Source organism: Petromyzon marinus, unplaced genomic scaffold (genome assembly GCF_048934315.1).
Source record: "Petromyzon marinus isolate PM22_M1 ecotype Great Lakes invasive population unplaced genomic scaffold, UKy_Petmar_22M1.pri1.0 PM_Scaffold_50, whole genome shotgun sequence".
NCBI classification, from domain to species: domain Eukaryota; kingdom Metazoa; phylum Chordata; class Hyperoartia; order Petromyzontiformes; family Petromyzontidae; genus Petromyzon; species Petromyzon marinus.
In genome coordinates this window covers 154,142-164,019 of record NW_027423502.1, presented here as the reverse complement: position 1 = coordinate 164,019, position 9,878 = coordinate 154,142, and positions in this window count along the sequence as shown.

Sequence of the window (9,878 nt, the reverse complement as noted above, 5' to 3'; positions counted from 1 at the left end):
GCATATAATATATTGCACGGCAAGTGAGTGGTGACGTCACATCTGTGATGTCACCCGCATGCGGCAGCGTCACGCAGTGTGCCTGCTGACGTCACGCATCTCCCCCAACCCCCGTGTAGGCTGTGTATCCCGCACAAAAGCGCTGCATAGCTGCCTACATTTTCTAAGGCAACGCGACGAATTTCAGCTCGCTCCTAAATATGAAGCAGAAAATCCATCTGTTTGTGTGAAGCAGCAAAAACTCTCGAACGCAGAGCTCTGACGTCGTGAAATTTGCACAGCTTACGCTGTGTGGAATTTCTAAGGGAACGCGACTATATTCTGCTCGCCGCGTCATTCCCTTCCCGAGTTGCCTAAATCCACCTTACGTAGAAGTGGGTTAAAGTTGAATTTCCTTCAGTGAAAAACATCCGATTTAGTGAAATTGATTTGTTTCGGATTTTTTCTTTCTTGCAAGCATCAACCTTTTTTCAGGGTTTTCCAGTGAAATCTTTATGTATATGTAGTGCCGTGAATTCACTCGGACGACAAACGTCTTTCTTTGACGGTCACTTTTATTCCATCGTTCCGTACACACAGTAACTCTCCTCTTCGCGCTCCGCCAACTCGGACACTCCGATTCACCTCAGCATCGTCCGTACATCCTCTTCCACACACAGTGGTTCTTCCTCTATCTCCTCACACAGTGTCGCCGCTATCTCTTCACACGCAGTGACTTCCCTTCCACACACAGTGGTTCTTCCTCTATCTCCTCACACACAGTGTCGCCGCTATCTCTTCACACGCAGTGACTCTATCTATCTATTCACACACAGTGACTCTATCTATCTCCGCTAACGCTAACTCTCCCTATCGCTATTTATTGTCTCTTGGGTTCGGCTCTCTATCTATTCTTCCCTAACATTGCCAGCTGTCCTTTTCGTATCTCTCCACCTCTCGCCAACAACTCCCCAGCAACAACTCTCCCTCCGTTCAAATCACCTCGCGTTTTATCCCCTTTCCCATTAGCCTTAATTAATTGCCACGTGGCTCGCTGGCCCTTTCCCGCCAGCTCGCACCTGTCCCCCCGTCAGACGTCGAGACGCCACCATTTAACACTAACAGCCTCTCGACCAATCACAGCCCTCGTGCCACGACTCCCTTAATTACTTCGGGTTGTTTACGCCACCCGTGACTCGACCACCTGTTCGACCTCATGTGACCCGTTCTCCTTGTCTGTCTGTATGTACTGTATGTGGCCAATTCCTATGCGTATCGTTTACTTCACTACATATACAGCAAAAGGGAAATTTGTGGATATGTGTGTCTGTTCGAAATGTTTAGCATACTTCCCAACATGCTACAAACTTTAAATTTGGCATGTGGGTAGTTTCCATACTGTACACAATGTAAAAAGTATAAAAATTTACTTTTGTATTTTTTGGGGGGAGGGAATAATGGATATAATCTATTGCGCGGCAGTGAGTGGTGACGGCACATCTGCGATGGAATAAACTATTAATTTCCGTGCGAAGAAAGGGTACACATTCTAGTAAAATATATATTAATAAGCTATTTTTTAAAATAATGAAATAACACGATATTAATAGGTTAATAATAATAAAAAAATGATAATGAACAATAAGATGGCAATTAAATGACGGAAAAATTTCCAAAATTATAAGGAAATTATAATGAAATAATAATACCAAAATATGACTAATTAAAAATTTAATAAAATGTTTAATTAAGAAATATTGATAAAGTAATAATATTTTTTTTTGCTAGTAATAAAATGATAGTAATGAAATAATAAGATGGAAATTGGAATAACATATTTTGGTGAAATTAGAATGAAATCATAATGAAATTATTATCATTAAATATTTCACACGCGGCAATGTTTTGTGCGCGTTAGTTCCCTCGGCGCTAGTGCAGCGCGGCGAGGCCGCGGATTAATACCGCGGAGCGACGAGGAGTTTCTTGCCCCCCCCCCCCACCAAAACTAACCAAGTGTCACAGTCGGTTTGGGGTCCCGGTCGTGGGTCGCCCTGCGGACGTCTTCGGAACGGGAAAGGGGTTTTAACGTCGTCGTCGTTGTCATTGTCGTGCCAGGAAGAGCCTCTACGACGTCATGAGCAAAGGGAGCATCGGGCGAATCTACGTGAGGCGGTTGAGGGAGTACACCAGGGCCATCCTCGACTTCCTGTTGTACGCCATGGGGCGAGGCATCGTCCACTCGGACATCAAGCCGGTGAGCGGAGCGGGCACGGTGGTCGCGCCCTCTCATCGGGGCAGCCCGGCCACTGTTGATCGCGGGGTCGAAGCGGTGGCTCCGTCCATCTGGAGGGAGGTGGTGGTAGTGGTGGTGGTGGGGTCACGGTACCTCCGGTGAAGACGATCCGGGACGAGGTGGACACTCGTACCGTAGAGGCAGGCTGGCCATGGTTGATCGCAGGGTCAATGCGCTGGCTCCGTCCTTCTACTGTGACTCTGCCACTTCCTTCTTCCAGATGGAGGAGGTAGCAGGAGATGTTAACTACCTCGCCTGGTATACAGGGGGTCGTGGGTTCGATCCCGACCCTGACGCCTGCTGTATGTTTGGAGTCTGCGTCTCTCTCTTCCCGTGGTGGTCACGTGGATTTTACTCCGGGTCCTCCGGATTTTTCCTCCACGTTCAGAATCAACATCACCAAGCGTATAGAGTATTTGACCGCTGCTGTAACATTTCCACGTGATGATGGTGATGATATCAGCCCACTTCGTTGAGCTATCGTTTGTGATGGCCAGGTCGCTTCTGACAAAACAGCTGCACAGCAGCACAGAGTGGGGCCTTACATCTAGTAAAGTAAAACATAGCTTAGTTTTAGTTTGGGTCTCTCTATGTCTGTGTGGGTCTCTATGAGTATGGGTCTCTCTAATTCTGTGTTAGTCTCTATGAGTATGGGTATCTCTAAGTCTGTATGATTCTCTATGAGTATGGGTCTCTTTCGGTCTGTATGGGTCTCTATGAGTGTGGGTCTATGTGGGTCTATATGAGTATGGGTTTCTGTAGGTCTTTATGGGTCTCTATGAGTATGGTTCTCTGTGGGACTGTATGTCTCTCTATGTGTATGGGTCCCTATATGTCTGTGTGGGTCTCTATGAGTATGGGTCTCTATGAGTATGGGTCTCTGTGGGTGAGTATGGGTCTCTATGAGTATGGGTCTATTTCGGTCTGTATGGGTCTCTATGAGTATGGGGTTCTGTAGGTCTTTATGGGTCTCTATGAGTATGGGTCTCTGTGGGTCTGTGTGGGTCTCTATGAGGATGGGTCTCTCTATATCTGTGTGGGTCTTTATGAGTATGGGTCTCTATGGGCCTGTTGAAACACGTGTTTAGAGTGTTTGGCTGCTGCTATAAATGTCCACGCAATGATGATGATGATGCTGATGATGATGCTGATGATGTTATTACGTGATGGGCAGGTCGTTTCTGATAGAATAGCTACACAGCAGCTCAGCGGGGCCTTACACCCTGGTAGTAAAATAAAAAATAGGTTTAGTAGTTTATTAAAATGACTTTGAACGGGTCTCAGGCACATAGCCCATGCCGAAAGTGGACGGGGGGGGGGGGGGCTGCCTGTGTGGGTGTAAATGCGTCACTTTGCGTGATCGACCCACTGCTGGCTGGACACTCTTGCCGTAACCTCAGAGCGTGGAATTCCTTCTCTGTCTCTCCCCTTTGTCCAGGACAATATTCTGCTCACCGCAGCCGGCAAAGTGAGGGTCACCGACTTCGGGTGCAGCTCCTACCTGAAGCATAAAAGTGAGTGGCTTTGCGTGCATGGAGTTTCATTTTTCAGGGTTAGCTCGCGTCAACGTAAACGTTCCGTCGTCAAATCCGCCGCCATCCGACGCAGCCAGTCAGTGAGGTTCACCGTCACGTAAATAGGACCCTCCAAATCGCCACTTGCACAGCACTAGCCGGTATGCTGTAGATGTAAATCCACTACGACGTTTACAATTAGAGCGATTACAGCTGAGCATCATCATCGGGCGGGCAGCCAGAGTACACGGTCCAACCCAAAAACTCGCCTCTGTCGTGAAATATCGGTCGCAGAAGCTGACTATGCATTTAACCGACCGAAAAAAGAAACCTGTTCAACCCACGTCACTGTTGACGGAGGGACTACTTTATATTAATCATCGTTGTTCTTGTTGCTGTGCAGCCCAAAACGTGCGCGGGACGTTGCCCTACATGGTCTTTGTGGGTCTGCACAGAGACCCATGCTCATAGAGACCCATGCAGACCCACATATGCCAATACTCATAGAGTTTGATTCGTCTGGCGGCCACAAACAACCGGCGAGGAATATCTAACCTGGTCCTGGACCTCTCATAGGTCGACGCAGCCTCAAACGAGTACTTGGTGTAGCGGTGTGTAGTAAACATGTCCACTGGGGGAGACAAAGGTGGCCAGGCATGGTGCTGGGTACCCACCCCCTTGTGTGCCGTTCCGGCCTTGAGGCTAATACGGGGAAGGGGAGATAGTTGTATTTGTACACAGTGCTGGCCTTCATAGGTGCTGCTCGCTACTAACAGCGCTTGCCCTAGCAATGAGATGAGTCTAATAAGGAGAGGGAGGGATTGTTGTCTTTTGTACACAGTGCCGGCCTCAACAGGCGCTGCCTCCACCACTACTCACCGCTGACAGACGGCACTTGCCCCAATGGGCTGGCTGAGGCTACACCGGCTGTAACCCCTCCCCTACCTCCTTTTGTCTTTGTCCGAAGCCGTGCGCAGATCCTGGGCATACCCCCGAAAAAGATGGTGGACGAAGCACCTAACAAGACAACTTACTTTGGTGAGTCGAAGGCTCGGGCAGGCTGTTGCCAGCGACGTGACCCATTCCGCTTTGTTAGATGGGGGTGTGGCAGTGAGGCTCTTATAGGGTTCTATTGTGGGGGGGGGGGGGGGCTCTGATTATCCCGGAGGTGGGGGGTGGGGTGGGGATTGGGGATCTTTGTAACAGTCGTTAGGAAGCATAGGTGGGTGGGTGAGTGAGCGGGTGGGTGGGGAGGTGGGTGGGGAGGTGAGTGGGTCAGTGAGTGGGTGGGTGGGTTAGTGAGTGGGAGACTGGGTATGCAGGTGGGTGAGTGGATATGTAGGTAGGTAGGTGGGCGACTGGATAGGTAGGTGGGTAAGTGCATAGGTGGGTGGTTGAGTTGGTCGGTGTGAGGGTAGGTGGGTAAGTGCGCAGGTGAGTGAGTTGGTGGGTATGTAGGTCTATAGGTATGTGGGTAGGTAAGTGGATGAGCGGGTATGAGGGCGACGTGGTGGTTGGTGACTCTGCGTGCGTCTCTCTGTCTCTGCAGACCACGAGGGCCTCCCCTACAACCTGTCCAAGCAGGTGCCACTGGGAAGCCTCCCTCTGCACCGCGCGCTGCAGGGCCACCACCCTCAGCTGGTGGACTTCGTCAGCCGTTGCCTGCAGTACGAACCACACTCACCCCTCGCTCACCCCCACTCATCCCCACACCACTCACCCCCACTCACTCACCCCCACTCACCACCCCCACTCACCACCCCATACCTGTCAACACCTTATCACTGCCCTACCTTACTACAGACACAACATTATTGGTCACCCCGTGACCCTTATCAATCTCAACGTTCATCCTGCAAAATCCCATCACAAAGGACAAACAAACAAATAGACACGAATTATTGTTGTTACCCAGAATTGAAATGGCTGCACTCCGTACGGACCTGAAAACACAATTTCCCTGCACAAGAATATCTAATAAACCATACGGGTTGACAGCTCTGCCACCCACTCACCACCCACCACCACTCCCTCCCACCCTCTCCATCTCTCCCCCCACGCGCTATCTCCCCACTCTCCCCCCACCTCCCACCCTGTCAAATCATCTCACCATGCTCCTCTCACCACGTGTGTGTCTCCCCCCATCCCTCCCCTCCCTCCCCGTGCGTCTCCCAATAGATGGGATCCGAATCTCCGGATGACGCCTGAGCAGGCGCTGGCTCACAGCTGGCTCCAAAACACCACCACCACCGCCGCCACCGCCACCGCCACCGCCACCGCCACCGCCACCGCCACCGCCACCGACACCGCCACCGACACCGCCACCGACAACGCCACCGACACCGCCACCGACACCACGGACACCACAACCACCGCCACCACCACCAGGGACACTACCAGAAGGGCCACCCCCACCAATGCCACCATCCGCACCACCACCATCAGGGGGACCTCCACCGCTAGCGAGGCCACCACCAGCAGCAAGGCCACCCCCACTTCCAGCGAGGCCAACCCCACCACCACCACCATTCGGGCCACCACCGTCACTCGGGCCACCACCACCAGCGAGGCCACCCCCACCGCCAGCGAGGCCACCCCCACAACCACCACCATCCGAGCCACCACCACCAGCTGGGCCGACACCACCAACTGGGCCACCATCACCATCAGCAGCAGCGGTGGCACCACTCCTGTGCAGGGATCTGCAGCTGCTGAGCCACGGTGAGCCTCTCTCTGTGTACCTCGCCTGGTACGCAGGAAGTCGTGGGTTCGATCCCGATCCTGATGAGACGTTAACTACCTCGCCTGGTACGCAGGACGTTGTGGGTTCGATCCCGACCCTGATGAGACGTTAACTACCTCGCCTGGTACGCAGGAGGTCGTGGGCTCAATGCCGACCCTGATGAGATGTTAACTACCTCGCCTGGTATACAGGAGGTCGTGGGCTCGATCCCGACCCTGACGATGCCAGCTGCTGCTGTATATTTGCAGTCTGCGTTTCTGTCCACGTGGTCACCGCGTGGATTCTTCTCAGGGTCCTCAGGATTTTCCCCTCCACGTTGAGAATCGGCGTCATGCACTTCGAGTATTTGACTGCCGCTATGAATGTCCACGCGATGAAGATGATGATGATGATGTTATCTGCCCACTTGATTCGGCTATCATTCGAGATGGCCAAGTCGCTTCTGGTCTACGTGGGTCTATGGGTCTCTGTGGGTCTATGCGTCTCTGTGATTATGGGCCTCAGGGGTCTGTATGGGTCTCTATGAGTATGGGTCTCTGGGGTCTGTATGGGCTCTATTAGTATGGGTCTCTGTGCATCTCTGAATATGGGTCTATGAGTATGGGTCTGTATAGGTCTCTATTAGTATGGGTCTCTGTAGATCTGTATGGGTCTCTATGAGTATGGGTCTCTGTGAGTGTAATGAGTGGCTCCAACACGATAAGAACTTGAAACGTTTATTAATAAATCTTCGGTACAGTTGGCTGTCTACTCGTCTCTTGTCACTCGCACCACGGATGCATGGCCCCCCAAGCGGCTTCGCTGCCCTGCGCCACTTGGCGCTCGCCCCACTCTCTAGCACGCCGCTGGCTGACGGCGCTGGCTAGGGAGCGGCAGAGTGGCTGAAGGTCGAGCCGCCATATGGCCGATGGAGATGGCGGAGCAGCGGCGGCGACGGGAAGCTCCTGTTGATTCTTCACACACCGACCCCACACCTTGCTCCGGCCCCCGCTTACATTTGCTCCCCGGCGACTAAACTCCGCCTCTGGCCACGCCCCTCATGGAACCTTCGGAAGCGTTCCAGAGGCTTCCCGGGTGGCTCCGCCCCATTACCTTTGGCCTCGATGTAATCCTTCCCCGAGATAACCCGTAACTGCATATCACGCCACACCCCACAGAATACAGGAGATGGCGCTCACATTACATGAGTTTGGGTCTCTGTAGGTCTATGGGTCTGTATGAGCATTGGTCTGTATGGGTCTCTATGAGTATGGGTCTCTGTGGGTATGTATGGGTCTCTATGAGGATGGGTCTCTGTAGGTCTATGGGTCTGTATGAGCATTGGTCTGTATGGGTCTCTATGAGTATGGGTCTCTGTGGGTATGTATGGGTCTCTATGAGGATGGGTCTCTGTAAGTCTATGGGTCTGTATGAGCATTGGTCTGTATGGGTCTCTATGAGTATGGGTCTCTGTATGTATGGGTCTCTATGAGTATGGGTCTGTATGGGTCGCTATGAGTATGGGTCTCTGTAGGTCTATGGGTCTCTGTGGGTATGATAATGACGATGATGATGACGACGACGATGACAATGATGACGATGATGATGTTGATGATGACGATGATGATGATGACGATGATGATGATGACGACGATGATGATGACGATGATGCGCTGCTGTGGTGTTGCTGCCTCTCTCCACAGAGCGGAGCCGGAGGAGAAGCTCCCATCATCATCGTCACTGCTCACCCAGACCTTTGGAGAGAGGACGGAGGTGGTGGAGACGCAGGAGGAGGATGACGACAACGAGGAGGATAAAGAGGAGAAGGAGGATGAAGAGAAAGAGGATGAAGAGGAGGACGAGAAGGAGGAGGAAGAGGAGAAGGAAGAGGAGCAGGAGAGGGAGCGAGGGGTCCTGGCGCGTGTGGGCAGGGCGCTCCGCTCACCCCGCTCGCTCTTCGGCCGCCTGCTCCTCTGTGGTGGACGGCCCACGGCAGAGTAGCGGAGTGGTGGTGGTGGAATCGGTGCAACCACCACCACGAGCAGCAGCAGCAGCAGCACCACCACCACACACCGCACTCACCACCCACACTCACGACCCACACTCACCCCCCACACTCACCACACTCACCACTCACTCACCACCGACACTCACCACCCACACTCACCACACTCACGACCCACACCACCCACACTCACCACCCACACAACCCATACTCACCACCCACACACTCACCACACACACTCACCACCCACACTCACCACACAATGGACTACAGCCAGCCTAGCCACGTGCGCGTGTGAAGAGGATAGAGATACAAAATAAGTTATAATGTAATGTGTACATATATATCTAGACCATTGTTTATCGATTGTTGTTAATAAATAAGCGGACTCAACAGAACGTTGCAGTTGTGTTTGTTGTGGCGAGTTGCTGCTGCCTGGGGTCTCAGGTGATTTGGATCCAGATATTGACTACCTCGCCTGGTACATAGGAGGTTGTGGGCTCAATTCCGACCCTGATGAGATGTTAACTACCTCGCCTGGTATACAGGAGGTCGTGGGCTCAATGCCGACCCTGATGAGATGTTAACTACCTCGCCTGGTATACAGGAGGTCGTGGGTTCCATCCCGACTCTGACGATGCCTGCTGATGCTATGTATTTGGAGTCTGCCCAGCTCCGTGTCTCATCAGCAGAAGCAAGAGACAGGCTCTGCTTGAACCAATGGTGGTGAACTGCCCAGATGTTTGTCGTCAGATGCACTTAGCCTGGCACAGCAGTCAACCCATGGCACCTGCTGGGTGTGTCCCGTGACCTCCTCCTCCAACTAGCCTGGCACAGCAGTCAACCCATGGCACCTGCTGAGTCTGTCCCGTGACCTCTTCCTGTACCTAGCCTGGCAGGGCAGTTAACCCATGGCCCCTGCTGGGTCTGTCCCGTGACCGCTTCCTGCACCTAGCCTGGCACAGCAGTCAACCCATGGCACCTGCTGAGTCTGTCCCGTGACCTCTTCCTGTACCTAGCCTGGCAGGGCAGTTAACCCATGGCCTCTGCTGGGTCTGTCCCGTGACCGCTTCCTGCACCTAGCCTGGCACAGCAGTCAACCCATGGCACCTGCTGAGTCTGTCCCGTGACCTCTTCCTGTACCTAGCCTGGCACGGCAGTCAACCCATGGCACCTGCTGGGTCTGTCCCGTGACCACTTCCTGTACCTAGCCTGGCACAGCAGTCAACCCATGGCACCTGCTGGGTCTGTCCCGTGACCTCCTGCCAGCAGCAACACATTGAGCTCCCATAGGCTCTTACGTTACCCTCCCTCCACATTCCCTACATGACGTAAACTTCCCTACCAATCCGCACTGCACATTAC